The sequence below is a fragment of the Diabrotica undecimpunctata genome, chromosome 3, assembly GCF_040954645.1.
Source record: "Diabrotica undecimpunctata isolate CICGRU chromosome 3, icDiaUnde3, whole genome shotgun sequence".
Classification (NCBI taxonomy): domain Eukaryota; kingdom Metazoa; phylum Arthropoda; class Insecta; order Coleoptera; family Chrysomelidae; genus Diabrotica; species Diabrotica undecimpunctata.
In genome coordinates, this window is record NC_092805.1 from 173,619,364 (window position 1) to 173,638,429 (window position 19,066).

General features: G+C 32.3%; 1 protein-coding gene across 2 annotated transcripts in view; it reads left to right on the top strand.

Moving 5' to 3' along the window:
* Positions 1 to 19,066, top strand: part of LOC140437842 (protein turtle homolog A-like) — an 813,173-nt gene that overhangs the window by 575,899 nt on the left and 218,208 nt on the right. For both annotated transcript variants that reach the window (XM_072527613.1, XM_072527612.1), the window contains one exon: positions 8,912 to 8,942. The gene's annotated coding sequence lies outside the window, so the exon portion shown is untranslated. The remainder of the gene's footprint in view (positions 1 to 8,911; positions 8,943 to 19,066) is intronic.

Consider the following 19,066-nt stretch of genomic DNA (forward strand, 5'->3'; position numbering starts at 1 on the left):
TGCTTACACAAGGTGGAAAAATTTCCTTATTAAATAATAAGTCAATGGAGGTTTTAGATCTTATGCCTATTTTGAATGAGGAACCACTCGCAGTGTATTAATCTTGAAGGAGAGCATCATATCTAATATATTCCTTGATGATTTGTTTGAAAGTTGAAAAGTAGAAAATCTTGACTCGTATTTTAAAAAAATCAACAAGGGAATAGTGTATATAATAGAAAAAAATTGTGAAAGTATACATTTGTATGATAGCAGAATAGTCAGTTGTAAAAATGTTTAGGGAAGTAGGTGTTCTACATAAAACTTTTTCCATTTCCTTAATAAGAAAATACATTAAAATGCAATTCACTTTCCTGAAACTATTTCCATTTGTAAATAATAATATCCTAACCTTCAGAATTTACTGCCAGGGTCCGGAAAAGATTAATAATTTCGGCTGCATACGTTTCTCCTCTGCGGTCTTTCCGGTATAAATTCAAAACAATTTAGAGACTGTGGCTGTGGCGTATACACAAAAGTTAAATTGAATAATTTTACGGAGAATTACTTTGCCAATTCCGTAGCGGCGAAAATGGTCCTCATTTTGACGTTTTCGCCCAATCCTCGTCACGAAATCTGCGTACATAAAAATCTGTCTCAAATGATGTTGATGTCGTGTAATATTTGAAAATAGCGATGGTTTTTTTCTGACATTTACGTCCAAAACAACTTCGTTTCTTAATCGATGACGTAGGCCTTTGTTTTCGAGATCTGTTTACGTGTTTACGTTCGTGCTCGAAACGTGTTGTCAATCTTACAATATTACAGACTCCGATGGAAATAAACTAGCACATTGTTCTATAGGTAAATCTTCAGTTGTTTTTATTATACGTTGATAAATTAAATACCTAAAAATAGCCACTTTAATCAGTGATTAATTGAAAAATCTCTGAACGGCGAAACATGTTGTCCAGTTTTGGCAAGAGTTAATAATCTCCTTCTTATTATTATACCGTCTCGAATGTTGACGATCCAGAAGGAAACTGTAACACGATAGATTTCTTTAGATGAGCAATCAAACCACCTCCTCAAGTCATTAAACCATGAATTTTGGGTGTTTTTCTTCTGACATTTCACACTATACTCCGATTTTTACTCTCTGTTATGTCTTTAAGTCGTTCGTATATTTTACCCGTAAATATATGGCCAGATTACTAAATTTTTCTTTCTTTAATGGTGTTTAATAGTATTGTTTTGTTTACTCATACGCTCATAAGCTGGATTACCTGGTCATTAAAGATTTTTATATCCATGACATCTTTCTATATCTACACATTATGTTTTAGAGTTTATTCTTTATCTTTCCATCCTTATAGTAAAAAAAATAAAACATTTAATTTTGCAATTATGCGCTAAGAATATATGGCAAGCAAATATTTCCTAAACCAATAGTATCGCTGCAGGTATAATGGAAAAATAATTAACCTTTCTGCAGAAATAATAATAATTAACATTTTTGCAAAAAATTAAATTGAAGACGAGATTGAAAAATTGATCGTTTGAATGGATATTTCCTTTGTAAGTGTACCCATATGTTGCCCACATATCTCAACGTGGATTATGTCTTGTGTGTATGAATATTAATATTTATATGTAATTACATGCTTTAATTAATGCCCGTCGAGGAGTCCGGCAGGGATGCATCTTGTCGCCACTTTTATTTAATCTGTATAGTGAAGCTATTTGTGAACAAGCACTCGAGGAAGAAGATCTTGGTCTGATAATAAATTGTGAGACGATCAACAATATAAGGTATGCTGACGATACGGTTCTCCTAACGGGAACGCTAGTAGAACTACAATATCTCGTTCAAAGTCTCAATATATACTGTAACAGTTACGGCTTGAAAATTAATTTGAAAAAAACTAAATTTATGGTAATCACGAAATCAAAGAACATCAGAGCTAATCTTGTAATAGACAATACAACGATTGAGCGTGTGTCCTGTTATAAATATCTAGGTGCTTGGATCACAGACGATACTGATCAAACAAAAGAGATTAGATGTAGAATAGAAATCGCTAGATCAGTCTTTAATAGAATGCGCAAACTCTTTTGCAATCGTGATATCAATATAAAGTTACGAATACGAATGCTGCGGTGTTATGTCTTTTCTACCCTGTTGTATGGAGTAGAGGCTTGGACACTAAAACAGTTGACCACAAAAAACATCGAAGCTTTCGAGATGTGGTGCTATAGGCGCATTCTCAGAATATCATGGATGGACCGCGTCACTAACACGCAAGTACTCCAAACTTTAGACAAAAGATGCGAAATTTTAAATGAGATAAATACTAGAAAGATGGAATACTTGGGGCACATTGTGAGAGGTGAAAAGTACGAACTTTTAAGAAATATCATGCAGGGCAAAATTAAGGGCAAAAGAAGTGTGGGAAGAAGAAAAATATCGTGGCTTCGTAATCTACGTGAATGGTTCGGGTGTAGTTTGATTGAACTTTTTAGGCGCGCTGCTAACAAAGTCGCAGTGGCCATGATGATTTCCAATCTCCGCTAGGAGTGGCACGAGAAGAAGAAGAACTGTAAAGACAAAATGGAATAGAGGCAATAATCGATGCGTCTCAGTCGATAATTGCAGATTTTTCGTTTATTCCTTTTTGTTTTAAAGTATTTGCGCATTTTTCATTAAATATTGTAACTATTTGATGTGTTTCATATATGTATTTACTTTTAAAAAGTAATTATTAATACGATTGGAAAACTGTATTTTTCTATGGCCTTATCTACAATATTTCATGAAAATAAACCATACTTCTAATTAATAAATACATTATATTTGACAAGGAAAATCAATTTAATTATTTTGAGTTTTGAGAACAATTTCTTCTGCTAGATTTTAACGAATAGACCAAATTGTTTCTTAAAACTAATACCCCATTCCTAAATACTTCTTTATTACATCTGATATTCCAATATAACAAATCCAGCAAAATTGTAGCCGTATCTAAGAAAGCAAGTTCTTTAGTATTACCAGTATCTGATACTCTTTTTATGCGACATATTTTAAAGAGATCGTCAGTTGGAAATGATTTTATTTGTACTCGCTTGATAGGATGTCAAGTCCAGGATTAAATATTTTTTCAATTTTCTACATGTTCCCATTACATTTGAATACATTGGTGTCGTTTTCTGTCTCATATGTGCTTTGTATTGGAAATGTGGAGAAAATTTCGTTTAGATATACTGAATTCGAAGTATATCAAGGGCAATGCGAAATGCTGTTACCTAGAAATCACTGTAATATATTTTTTTACCAATTTAACAATTTTTAAAGATTATTTTTCTATCAATGATAAATAACCTTACTACAATATTACAAAACATGCAATATATTGAGATCTATTTGATTTAAAAACCAAACCCAACAATGAACCAGAAAAAATAAAAAGGCATATATCGTGAATGTATTTTTTTTATTAAAACACTTCATATTAAAAAAATTAATTTGACAGATCCCACATATGCAGTAACTTGAGCAAACTATTTACTTAAGTACACAAACAATCTAGACCTTTCTGCGTGTGTCGGAGAGTTTGGGTGCGGTTCTTTCAAAAATCTTGCTGATTGTATTATCTTTAAAATTAAAATGAAATGGGCGCCATTTCTTAATAGCTTACCCTCGTCAGGAAACGAGCTCAGACAAAGAAATGAAATAAAAAATTTCAAACAAAACAATCCTTTAATATTTTGTAACAAACAAAAAGTTATTAAAAGATTCTATAAGAAACAAAAATTAAAATCACATCACAACAAACATTTTATATCTTGGCATTAGATTATGAATGAGAAATATATTAAAATAAAATTATACTTTATTTAAAATTTAGAAATTCGTTCACATAAAAAAATACCTTTAGAAATTGGATATATAGGTAGAAAGTACATAGATTTTATTGTAATTAAAAGATCAACAATAAATCACTTCACTATAATACAGTTCATAGATATCTTTCACTGTTCAGTAAAAAAAAAATATAAAATGGGTACAACCTGAATCATTCAAATGTTGGTGTGGTGTGTAGAACGGATATATATTTTTTTGCCCTCTAGGTTGGAAGAAACGTTGGATCCATCACAGTAGAAACATCATATCTATTATAAAAATATATAGGATTGGGCGGCTAAGCAAACGGGATATTCTTCGAATTAATGGTTTCACGACACATGCCATAAATCCATAGCTATTTAGATAACCTCGGGCCAATAAACATAGTTCTAGCAACTATTAGGTCTCTCGGTAAGGGTCTAAAATAAATAATTATTTAAAAATATATAAAAGAAAAAAATTTTCTTGGTTTACCTCGTCAAGAGACCACTTAAACTAAATTGTCATTCTGTTTGCTGGACATTCAAAGAGAGAAAGGAAAAATGAATTTCGCGAACGCTTTGATTTTGACGCGACGGTCGGAACTACAGTAGTGTCCTTGAGGTAATTTAAATGCACTCGATGGATATATGGTGTGAGTATCATTGATTTAAATATTTACTAGAAATTATAATAATAAATTATTTGAAACTTTTGAAACGGTTACAACATTTGAGACAATGAACAAACGGTCCAATGGGAAATGCATAAATATTTTTTAAAGAAACGAATAGTGAAAGAAAAATTAAGTAAGTACATTACATAAGTTTGCTTTACTATAAAGAAATAAGAAACTGTCAATAAACATATTCATTTATTACATACCTAAGTAAATACGTCGATCTTTTCAGATTTGAAAACATAGTCATCGTTACGTTCGTCATTTTCTGAATGATTTTTTATATTATATTCTTCTTGTTTTCTTGCATTTACAATATCCTGGGCCCCGGAATTGAACATGACAAAAAAAGATTCTAACAGCCCAACCGATGGAAATGAGCAGATGGATTAGACCAACGCGGAGCAGTATAGACCGGGTAACACAGGATACTGAGAAGATCGGTATTGCCAACTGGAAAATTCGAGAAAGTGACAGGAAAGAATGGCAAAGAAAGTTTGAGAAACGTTATAAATTATGGAATATATCTAAGATTATAAAGTAGTAAAAAATTGTTATAAGTTTGATGCGGTAATTAATTTGTACCAATACCTCATAGTGGTGGATCTTAAAATATTTTCGAATTTTAGTGATTTACAATAATACGTATTCCATTCTTAGATTTAAGTCATGAGGCTCTCACTCCCCATATGATAAAAATTTGTTTATCCTAGAATATCAAAATAATTAAGCTCTTCTTTGTTAAAGACCACTAGGTAACCTTTTTTTTTTCTGAAAAATGGCTTTGGCAGAGCCAATTAGCGAGACTTGTGTGTTTATTGTTAAAATCGTCTGAATTTAAATTATTATTGATTTCAGATTTATAGTCAAAATTTTCTTGTTATCAGTTATAAATGTTAGTACTACATATACCTAATATTTTTATGGGTAAATAAATTAATAAATAAATAATATAAATAAAATAAAATAAATAATATAAATAACATAAATTTTGTTTTGATATATCTTTATTTTTTTTTATTTTTTTATTATCTTCTCGATGTTTTGTTTTGTTTTCTTTTTTTTGTTTTGTTGCTTTTTTTTATTAATTTGTAATATACTTTTTTTTGCTTTTTTTGTTTTTTTTTTTCAAATCATATTAACAGATTATGCCTATATACTATTTACAACTTGTAATTACATTATTTTAACATGTTTGTAAATGCAATGAAGAATTTCCATATTATTTGACAATATTAAAAGATTAAGGTTTATTGGAAAACAACAATTTATTAATTCCTTATAAAGTTCGTTTATATTATTAATTTGTAAATCACATTCTAATATAATATGTGTTAGATCGCCTATGTTGCCACAAGTATAATTGGAAGTATTTGATAAGCCGATTTTATTCATGTAAGATGGCGTAAGAGCATGATTTGCTCTTAAACGATTAATGGTCTTTATAAAATGTTGATTAGATTCTGTGTAGAACCATCCTCTTGAGGGTATCCTAGTGTTACAATGATAAAAGTTTAAGCCAGTCTTACATTCTCTGTAATGTAAATGTCAATTATGTTTAAGTTTTTGTCTACTAACATTGTCAATGTCTGTCGAAGGAATTAAATTTTTGTTTACTTTTTCTCCAAGCATATATGCTGATTTAGCCAAATTGTAAACGATCTCATTGCCTTTTATTCCCGAATGGCCCTTGACCCATGTAATCATTTCGTTTAATCCCAATTGTATAGTATCATAAAGAATTTTGAGATTTTTTAGTTCAATGTGGTTTATGTGTTTGAGTGTTTGAATGTTGTTAAATCTGTCGACCACGCTTTTACTGTCAGTAAATATAAGATAGTTGCTAGTTGGAAGTTTGGCCAATGAAACACAGAACAGAGAAACTGTTACTAGCAACAGAAATTGACTTCTGGAGAAGAGCAGCAGGCAAATCAAGAAGAGATCGGATACCAAATGAGAGAATATGAGAAATGATGGGAGTCAACCATACAATATTTGATGACATAAAAACAAAACAGTTAATATGGTACGACCATATACAGAGAATGCCAGATGACAGGATTCCGAAACAGATTCTGACGTGGACGCTGGAGAGAGGGAATTAAAAAAGAACTAGAGGAAAGAGAAATTCCTCCAGGCCTATGGTTACATAGAGAAGAATGACAGTTAGGAGTCGGAAGGCGTCGGAGAACGCTGTAAACCGATAGTATTAGTAGTAGTAGCTAGTCGGATTCAGTACTACATGCTGAAGAGTAAACATTATTATTGCCATCATTTCTGCTGTGTATATTGAGCATTCACTGGGTAAGCTATACTGGTGATGGTAATTTTTATTTTCGTGGAACATTGCACAGCCCGTTCCATTTGCATCTTTTCACCCATCAGTAAAAATATACTGATAATTTGTCCATTTTATTTAATACGTATATCAAACATATTTGGTAGTAAATGTGAGTTTAAGTAACATATCCTAACCTTTCTAGAAAATAGTGTTTTTGCCATTTCACCGTAGTAGGGCGGAATTTGGTTTTTATAGAGAATATCGTTATATTTTACTGTACATACATAGCTTTCTACCAAAGGTATAGATTTTTTAGTTCTCCAGTACCTATGGGTGAGGTCTAAAACTGATAGCTCATTAAGATCTTAAAGGTATTTACAATTTTTGGACCTAATTCGGACTGTAAATTTGTCGCTAAGAAATTTTTAGCGTAAATGCAATGAAGTTTCCACCGCTTCATTTTCCATTATTTGGACTGGAGTGGATTTTAAATAACCTAGGCATTATCTCAGGTATCTATTTTTTTGAACTTTAAGTTTGTTTAGATGTGTATTGGCCGCTGATCCAAATAAATGGCAGTTATAGTCGAAACTCGGCCTGCTCATGTTACGGTAAAACATCAAAGCAATATTTGGGTCTGCTCCCTAATTTGTTTTACAAAAAGCTCTTAAAATGTTTATTAAGTTTTCTGATTTTTTAACAATTTGATGAATGTTATCTTTCCAAACCAATTTTCTGTCTAGATAAGTACCAAGATACTTAATACAGTTTTTTATAGGGAAATTAAATTTTCCCACATTAAGATTGCCTTGTGGAACTCTATGTTTTTGTGAAAAGTAACACACCTCAGTTTTTGTGTCAGAAATTGATAATCCTATCTCTTCAGAAGACTGATTTACGATTTCTAATGTGACTTTCAAATTATCCTCACAGGTACGGTATGCTGGAATAAAAAAAAATTATGACGCATCTATACGTCATCAGCTGGCTCATTAAATAAATAAGACTTAGTAATAGCTTGTTTTTGAAAAAACATTTAAAAGTGGCAAAAAATATTTATACTTATACTCTATTCTTAGCTGTAATGGAAAATGATTTTCAAAAAAAAACTCGATCATTAATCACTTCGGAAACTGTTTTCGAAAATTAAAACCCTTCGAATGAATAATGCCTATCCCTAAATTTACATACGTTTAAAAATAGCTGTGAGTGTATGAAAATCGGTAAAAGCATTGAGGACAACACAAAAGCTTCTGAAAATCTGAATACATAAATCTTTAATTCCGGCTTTTCAACTCTGCCGCCGAGACCGTGACACGTCAGTGCTAAAAAAACAAAAGGAGGTGTGTTTGGAGAAAAGTCATCGATAAAACTGACACACCTGCTCGAATATTATGCAAAGAAATAAAGTATCACGAAAATTTATAAAGTTTATGTGTGTGGGTGGAAGTATATCATCTATCAAATGAGGACTGCGTGAAAAGTTGTCAGTGTGTAGAAGTTTTAGGGGCAATTTCAAATTTAAAAACCAAAACAACTATGAAATACCTGATAAATATCATAAGAAATAACGTGGTATAAGATTTTTTATATTGCAATTGATCTTTTGTTATGTTAACGATTCTCTGGCCTATTCATTTTATAATAGACTGATCCATAGTTGCATATATTGGAATTCAACAATTCAACAGTTGATACAATACCGTCTTACAATATTGTCTATTTGCTATGGGTTTCTTCCTGATCACGTTTGCGGTACTTTCGTATTAGTTCCTTTGCTGTTTCTTATTATTTGAAGTATAAAATTACTTTCATTAATAAAAGTAACAGAAAAAAGTGGAGAGATCTTGCAGAGGTATATATCCACAAAAAGACTACTCGATATGCTGGTAAATGAAGAGAATGAAGTAGAAGTGATATGCTGAAATTGTACTGATATTTTGACGTCAATATAGTGTTGTTGGTTGGTTAGAAGATACCTTCCCTAATTCATTATTCATATTGATATTTACTCGGGCCCATTACTTACAACCAGAAATTTAATTTATATTTTTGAGCAAAAAGTAATAAAAAATTTTGTTTGTTTCAGAATTCAACTATCTCAGTGGACAAAACTCAAGGTAAGAATTTTAGTATAAATCAGTTCTAAATATCGTTCAGCGTTTGTCAAATTGTTTTCACGTTTTGTCGTTTTCTTCTTGTCTGTAACCTGACACTTTTTTGTAATCTGTGTTAATTCTTTTTTCTTATCTGTGTCATATATTTGATTTCTTCTGCCTTATCTATTGTCTGTCACGTATTATTCGTCTTCTTTTCTTCTGTTCTTGTATCTGAGTTGAACATACGTTGCGTTGGAGTGATCGATTAACGTCTGTATTCAGAAAGTCCACATTTAGACTGCAAGTTGTTGTCTATAATTTAAAAAACTTTCTCAGCATAGTTATTCCTTGTTTTTAGATTTGTCTTCTATTTTTGTTTTTTTTTGTCGCTGCCTGTTTTTTTTTGTAATGTTTGTATTCACCACTGTCCCAATGAAAGAAGAACTGAATGAAGGTATGTAGGGAAAGAAATATATAAAACACTCACATTAGTTAAAGTGAAACTAAACAGTTAGCTTAACAGTTAGACACTCGCGATATAAGAATAATATCTACTCTGTATTATAATCAGAAGGCAGTCGCACGCATCGAAAATAGCACAACAAATGAAATTTAAATTAAAAAAGGAGTTAGACAAGGATGTGTGCTGTCACTAATGTTCTTTAATCTCTATTCGGAAGAAATTATGAAGAAAGCATTGGAGGAAGAAGAGATTGGGAAAACGGCCAACCAATTAATAATATTAGATACGCAGATGATACGGTTTTAATGGCGGAGACAGTGGAAGACCTGTTAGTAGTAGTAGGGTTAACAATGAACGTCAAGAAAACGAAATTCATGATTATTTAAAAAAAAAACAAAGATTGAATGCAAACCTGTACATTCACAATAACGAAATCGAACGGGTGCATGAATAAAAATATTTGATAACAAGCGTTAATAACAACAATAACATCACAAAAGAAATAAAAACTAGAATTGGAAAGGCTCGAGCTGCTTTTGTTAATATAAAGGATATTCTGGAAAGTCATGACATTAACTTAAACCTAAAAATGAGATTTAGGAGTAGAGACTTAGGCTTTACAATACCTATAAACTAGAGGTCTTCGAAATGTGGATATACACAAGAATTTTGAAAATACCTTGGACAGACAAAAAAAAACAAATAGTGTAGTTCTTCGAAGAACGAACAAAGAACTTGATCACCATCAAGAGAAGAAAGTTGGAATATCTTGGTGATGTGATGAGAGGGAAAAAGTACCGATTGCTCCAGTTAATTATCCAAGGAAAGATTCAGAGCAAACGAAGCGTGGGGAGACGACGTATATCTTCGCTGCGCAATTTAAGAGACTGGTTCCAGTGCACATCTAACCAATTATTTAGAGCAACAGCTTCAGATACGAATTGCCAAACTTCGTAGCGGAGAGGGCACTTGAAGAAGAAGAAAAGTGAAACAATTAATTCATGTTTTTTCGAAAACTATACAGTTCCTAAAAACTGCTTAACTCAATCACAGAATTTAACCTATTTATCATTGGTTAAACTTATATTATAATTATTATTTGTTTTCATCATTTAGTATATGCCATAGTTGTCGAGGTATTTTATGTATGTAAAAAAAGGCAAAAAAGGCAGACTTTTCGCTAATTTACGATCCTGAAACCTCGCTGACTATATTTTCTTTTTCCCTGCCGGATTTTATTGTTAGTTATTGTCTTCATTTACAACTATGAAAGACGTGGTTATCGCTTGCCTTCCTCATCGTTTTACAAAAATCGTTTTGTGGATACCTCTGCGTTATTTGCCGCCTGAGATATTAACCATTGATTTAGCTTATTAATAAACAAACTTTTTGACACCGAAATAATAAAATAAGGAAACAAACATAAAAATTTTTAATATTTTATTACAAAAAATGTGTCATACATTTTTAATTTTGCAATAAAATCGTGTTCTTTCCTCAGAATACGTCGTTACTTTCACACATCAAACGGGATGATTTCAGATATAATTCTATAAAAGTGACACTAAACATAAGTCTTTATGACTTATTTAAAAAAAGCTCTCGTTGTCCTTAGCGTTTAATAAATTTTAACTCCACTCTTAGACTATACTCATCACGGAGGAAAAATAATAAAGGTAAGGCCATAACATTTTACGAGTCTAATAAAGCAAAATGAGATTTTGCTAACCGGAAGACGCGATACAGACAGCGTATATGTCAAGGTAACCCCCGAGCTACCCTCCTTTTATTACTATGTTTTAGTAGTAATATCTAGTTAAAAGTTATAGGTCAATTTACATGGGTTACTATATGTGCAGTTTTGGTTTCTGTATGCTCTACAAAGTTCTTGGAATGTATTATCGACAATGGGACCTTATTCGTAAATCACATTTTGGAAATACACTACTGTGCAAGTCCCTCATATTTGTACCGTTAAAGTTAATAATATTTAAACGACACATTAAGTAAAATGCAAAAAATTAAATAATAAAGTACAACTTACAAATAAATATTTATAACAACTATAACATCATCATCTTACACTAGATGTCTTGATAAGAATTGTACTGATATGCAAGTATTTTCGTTCATTTATCTTATACTATTTTTTTAAATATCTCATCACTACAGGCAAAGCTGGTCCACAATATCTTAATAACTAGTTTAAATTCAAGAATCACGAACTTACATATTTATATTTTATTTTATCCATTTGTTGTCATTATGGACTGACTGTTTATTAAGTCCTCTGTATTACTCAAATAATTGGTTGTTACATAACATTAGTATTTGTATTTTAAGAACGATTTCCCATGTGGAGATTGAAACGTCAATAAACTTATTTTAACCTTCAATTCGGGCTTATTCCCATTAAACTAGTAATTACTTTAAATATAATACTATCTTAAATTTTACATTTTATCCATATAGGTCCATAAGCGAGGTTCCTACAGTCTCTCTCGCTTCTCGCATTTAGACCGCCGCCATCGTTTTATGTCCATCCATTCGTCGTCTCTGATGGCTCTATCTCTTATTATGTGCCATAGATTTTCTTCCCAGACAAGTGAACCTTTCCTTTCTTTTTCTTTGTTGTGGTATGTAATTTAAAGCTTTCTTTGGCCATCTATCTTCATTCATTTGCTTCACGTGACCATAACACACTAGTTGTCTCGTTTCAATTCTGTCTACACTGGAATATACAGTATTTGTCCTCGTTCTAATATCTTCATTCCTGATATGATCCATTTTGGACATTTCTACTACTTCTATTCTTTTTTTTATTTTTTTCATGATCTGCCAAACTTCTGCCCCATAAGTCATAATAGCCTTTACGATAGTTCGATAGATTGTCAATTTCGTTTCTTCTCTAATATCTTGAGACCATAGAAGAGAGTTCAGAATGTTTACCGCTTCTTTTCCACGCTGCGTTTTGTTTTCGATGTCTCTTTTGGTAGTGCCTTCTTTAGGTATTATAGATCCGAGATATTTATATTCATTGCATGTTATTGTGTTTCTAATTTCTAACTCTGGATCTTCTTCATCATCTCCTATTTTAAGATACTCTATCTTTGTCATATTTATATTGAGGCACCATTTTTCATATTCATTCTTTAGTTTTCTAAACATGTAGTCCATGTCTTCCTCATCATTCGCTACGACTACCTGATCATCTATGAAAAATAAAGTTGTTAGACATTTACCACCGCCTATATCTATTCCCATTTCGGATACTTGCTTCCTAAGTGATGATTGAATATATATTTTAAATACGGTCGGAAATAGACAACATTCTTGTTTAAGCCCCTTTGTTATTGGAAATGATTCAGATATAAATTTTCCTTCTTTAACGACACTTCTTGCATTTTTGTATATATTTGCGATAGCATCCACATATTCTCTACTGAGACCTACTTTCGTCAATGTTTGAAACAGATTTTTCAAAGGTACCGTATTGTATGCATTCTCTAAATCAACAAACAGCAGGTGGGACAATAGATTCCTTGCCTTCCGTTTTTGGATTACCTGCTGCAGAACGAATATACCATTAGTGCACAATCTTCCTGCATGAAATCCATTTTGTTCTTCTAGGTCTTCGTATTCTGATTCTATTCTTTCTTTTATTATTCGACCGTACAACCTCCCCACTGAGCTGATAACAGTTATTCCTTTAACTATAATTAGAACATTTACGTTTATCCCTTTTCTTGAATATTGAGCTGATGTATCCTACATTCCAATCATCAGGGATATTTTGTCCTTTTAAGCATTTGTTAAATAGTTGAACCAACATCTCATGTAATATTTTTGGTCCATACTTTACCAACTCAATTGGGATGTCTCCAAGTCCTGCTCTTAACTCTTCGGTTGTTATCTCAATTATTTGTGTATATTCGGATATTTCTTTCCTTTCGATCTCTTGGAATTTATATCTATTCTGTGTAAGTAAGACCTCATAATGGTGTATCAACTATTTCACGTCTATTAACTGTAAGTTAGATTTTTCCTTTTCTTCCCTCCGGAGAGACTTTATCACCTTCCACGCTTGCCCAATTCTTGTTCCAGCCATATACCTCTTTATCTCTGCACATCTTTGATCCCACATCTCATTTTTACGTTTCACTACTTCTATTTTTACATCTTGATTTAATTTTTTATATATCTTATAATTTTCCTCCTTTCTCGTTGACATCCATTTCTGATAAGCAGTTTCTTTCTTGTTTACTAACGTTTGCATATTCTCCGACCACCATTCTTGATTTTTTGTTTCATGTTTGTCTTTATACCCCAAAGCTTCACTTGCAGCCTCATGAATGCATTTTTTATGTTGCTGGTATAATTGTTTCGCTGATATATTTCCCCGATCCATATTTTATAATTTTGTGGCCAGTCGTAATGTGTAAAGAAATTTCATTGAATCTTCTTCTAAGCTTTCCAGGTTATATTTAGGGGATGTTACTTCTTGTCACTTTTCTATATTCTGTACTTGAGTGTTATTGTTTTTACTATAGTTATATCAAGTTGGCCATAAGTAAACGATGGTGGTATCCACATTCTGATCCATGGTATACCCTTACGCCGATTGTTTTCAGCTACAAAGTTTGACATTGCATAGTCGATTGCATTGATTACATAGTCAATTATTGAGCGCAGATTCCTAGTAGGTTGTATCCATGTAAATTTGTGGATGTCTCTAAATATTGTATCACAAAAATCTCTAAGACGTATTCCGTTGTCATTGGTTATTTGTTCTCCATATCTTCCTACGACTCTGTTATTTTCTTCTCTCCCTACTCTGCCGTTTAAATCTACTAGTATTAAGATTTTACAGTTTTTCTTAACTCCAAAGAAATCTGTTGTAGAAATCTTCTTTACTTTCTGGATCTGCATCTTTATTTGGGGCATACACTCCGACAATTACGATGTTGCGCTTATTCTATAGTTAAAAAAAAGTTAGGAAAAATATTGTTAACGAAATTTTTGGGTTCAACCGCGTCGAATTTAAGTACATCAAGCTTTTGACCTCCTCTTTGAAGTCTTTATCAGCCTCAGTCTCCTGAAAAGTAATAATATAAACTATAATTTTTGTCAAACGTACTAGTTGCGAGCTTTTTTTCATAGAAGTTACTTCAGTATTTCATCTACATATAAAAACATTTAAATTTTTTATACTAATAATCTTTGTACTATTTATTGTGCTTAAAATCCATTTAATTCTCTTCGTATAAGCCAACCATAGGCTCCGCTTATGATTAACGATTAAATTTCTATTGACTAACAGAAAAAGATATACAGTTCTCTACTAACCTATCCCAAACGTAAACAGTGATTAGTTGTTTATTTTAGAAATTATATATTATTTGCGATACTATAAAATCGCTTAAGGGATGTTGATATAATATAAAACCATATCGCTGATATCATACACCGCAAATATCGGTTAAACACAAAAGCTTCATGCCGACCAAAGATAACAAGCAGTATATCCAAACGCAAATTATTTAAAAGACTACTGAATTCGTAATGACTATCAAATTATTCTATGTAAATTATACACAAAGTTTCGAGTAGAGTAGAGTACATGCAATGGAGATTACTTTGGTCTAGTTCCGTATGAATTAGATATAAAGGTGTATTTCTAATTGCATTTGTCTAATAAAGAAACAATAATATAGAACATGCTCTCTTAATTAAATAATTGCTTGGTAAAGATGATTATAAACGTATGTGCTCCGTTTTTAGACGCCTTTTTTAGCTTCGATATTCTTGTTCTAGTTTTTTCCACTTTTTCCACTCCTTCCCTTGTTCTCTCCAGTCTCTTGTTCCCATTTCTAAGTCTTTCATGATTCTTCCGAATCTCTTGCTTATTTCCTTCCATACTTATGGAGGAAATAAGCAGGAAATAAGGGGAAAAATATTATTTTTCTCCTTATTTCCTGCTTATTTCCTCCATAAGTTGTTTGGGAATTTCTTGCTTAAGTTTGACTATTGCCAATATATGGTCATTTTCGGTATCTGCTCCTCTGAAGCTTTTACATCAGTCACGGATCTATTGTGATTTGTTTCAGTGAGAACATGGTCTCTTTGGTCTCTCATTTCCTCGTCGGGAGATTAGGAGATCCAGTTATTTTATGTACATATTTATGATCAAATTGCGTACTTACTATTTCTTCTGTAGGAGCGTGTCGGTTAATTATGCTAATTGTTCTATGTTTCCTTTGCATTCTTCAACAGCACAGTATTTCTGATATTTCCTAAGTCAGGTACTACTCAGCTGTTTCTGGATCTTTGAAAATATTGTGTTTTTTCATTCATTTTTGCTACCTTATATACATAATTCCTTATTTATTATTAACAATAAATAATCTTATTTTTTTTATTAAATTAGAAGTTAATAAGTTTTTTTAAAGCCGTTTTCATTGGAACTGACAACCTAGCGCATTATATTACAAATAATCTTTAGCTCTTGTCAAATTTGCAGACACAACAAATTCCTTTTTCCCCAAAGACTATAGCGATCATTTAATCATTACGAACTGTTACAGCATCGCAATAAATTGAGATTTTTATTTTAAGCAGAATCTGTTTGGAAAATTGAAGCTCCAAAACGACATAATCCATTTCGAGAGGAGCTATAACTCAATGCCGCTCTATCATAAAGAGCGTCAATATTTTTACATTCGTTGTTTTAGCAGAAATGACATGAGATACAGGAAATTTAATGCTTCCGTATCTCTCAGTGGGAACGGAGAAAAGAGCAAAATTCTCTGCTCGAGTAAATGGAAAGTTCAAGAAGGCACTGGCGTGGAGATAACCTTTTCATTTTGTTAATATAAATTTAAAATAAACGTATAATGAAACTAGTCCAAATCGGTATACGTTAATGTAGGGACTTAGAAATTAAATTACGATTACATATCTGTACCTCGGAGCACTACAAAAATATGTCCATATTTTTTAATTTAGACATTTTTTTATTAACTTATTTTTGACACGTTTTTGGCATTTTTTATTATAATTAACGTTCACCACTTTATTTAAAGGAATAGAGCACTAGGTCCTAAACCATTTTTTAATTGAGATAGTGACCTTTAAAATAATACCATTTCACTTAGAGGGTGGAACACCATGTGGACTTAACCGTTATGTCAATACCCAAGTACCTGATACGGGAGTCTATACCAGTGCTACCCAGGTACCCGGCATTGTTTCGGTAAACTTCGCTTGTACATTCCGAAAATAACAGACAATTGAGATTTTTCTTTGTTTGCTATCAGTGTTTATTTAACTGTGCTTAAAAGTTGTTAATATTTTTGTGACTATATGCGTGTTTTATGTTGTAATTACTTGTAATAATGGCAAGAAGAGAAGTGAGTGCTAGCGAATTTAGAAGGTAAGTTATTACTGTTTATTTTTACAATGTTTTATACAAGATCATTCAATTTTAGAATGACGTATGAAAAGCAACAGAAGTACTTGCAACAATTTATAGACGATATAGATGAGGAAGTAGACAAAAATATCGAAAACCAGGAATCAGATAAGGACTATGTTTCGCAAAGCAAACCGGATGGAGATGAAGCTTCTGACGTAGAGGACGTTTTTACTGATATCAATAATAAGATTGAAATCGATACCGACGGCGACGATAGTAGTGATGAAGATTTTGACGATTTTCAAGAAAGTTCTTCCCAAAGTGATGTTCTGGTTGCAAAAGATAAAACGATTTGGCAACAAAAACCATTTACTGCAAGTCGAACACTGAAACGTAACCGTTTGCGTGAAAAAACGGGCCCAGTACGTTCTACTAAAACTCTTTCGGTTAGAGATACATTCAAATGTGTTTTCAGTGACGTAATGTGTGACATAATTATACGCGAAACCAATCGAAAAGCTAATAGCGTTTGTGAAAAGTATAATGTTGAAAACCCCGACAAACCTCGAAATGTTTGGAAGTCACTCACAACAGAAGAATTTGATGCATACTTAGGTATTCTTATTACAGCGGGAGTACGGTATTCAAATTCAGAGCACTCGAAAGATTTATGGAAAACAGACTCTCATCCTTTGTACCGAGCAAGTATGGGCATAAATCGCTTTTGGAGCATCAGCAGATTCTTACGGTTTGACAATGACAAAACACGTGCAGAACGTTTTCAAAATGATAAAGCTGCAGCTATTACAGATATATTCCATCTTCTCAATGATAATTTACGTCGTAACTATGTACCGTCGGATTCTCTTACTGTGGATGAACAGTTATTTCCTTTTAGAGGTAGGACACGTTTCACGCAATATATGCCAGCAAAACCTGCCAAGTATGGCATCAAGGTTTGGTGGGTTTGTGACGCCAATAATTCGTATCCACTTACTGGACAAATTTATACTGGAAAAAATTCGACTGGACGTGAAACTAATCAAGGTGAACGCATAGTAAAAGATTTGTGTTACCGATACAAAAATTCTGGACGAAACATAACAATGACTAATTTTTTCACAACTCTTCCACTAGCCCGTCTCCTGTTGTCTTGGAATTTATCATTAGTTAGTACTTTGAAAAGAAACAAACCATATATTCCACAAGAAATGCTGCCTTCGCCAGAGCGTGAGCCTGAATCGTCATTACACGGATTCAGTGCAGATCGTGTTACTATTTGTTCATATGTACCAAAAAAGAAAAAAAGCGTTATCTTGCTGTCAACAATGCATGACAACGATAATGTAAGTGGCCCAAAAAATAAACCTGAAATAATTCAGTTCTATAATACAACTAACGGAGGCGTAGACAACATGGACAAAATGGTTTCTCATTATTCCACTAAACGTAGAACTTTGCGTTGGCCAGTAGCCTTCTTTTACAATATCCTAGACGTAGCTTACCTAGCAACCTATATAATTTATACAAAGAATAATCCACAGAGTTCTACTGAAACCAGTAAGCGTAGAATTTTTCTACAAGACTTAGGGAAACAACTAGTGATGAATGCAATTTCTGCTAGATCTAAAGTACCAAATGTATACCGAAATTTTTCATCAAGGTCAGGAATTGAGTGTATGTTAGGAAAACCTCTACCTACAGATTCAAGTAATACTGCAGAGTCATTACCACTTCGAGATTCCACTGGACGCCTCAAAATTGTTGGAAACTGCTACATTTGTATATCTTTAGCAAAAAAGCGTCTAAGAAAGACACGAAAATCATGTAATGTTTGTAATCGTCCACTATGTAACGAACACTCAGGAAATATAAGTAAGTGTGGACAATGTGTTTAAAATGTAACTTTTATTTACGTTTCCATATCACTTTTATTATAAAAAAAAACTAGACAGAGCTTCATAATTTACTAAACATTAGTGTTACCCGGGTGCCACGGGTGTGGATGTAATGGTGTAAAAACTTTGACAGGTAATTTTAATATATTATATGCATTTTTTTCTTTGGTTTTTATTATAAATCTCTTCGTTATAAATAATTTTAGGAATAACTAGAAGCTTGAATAAAAATATTTATACTATCGTCAATGATTCAGATAAAACAATTACCAAGGATACCCAGGTACCTGGGTATAGACACAAAGGTTAATGTTTTATTCCTCTACGCATGTGAATTACCACTGCACATAGTGTTACATATCTCTATGAT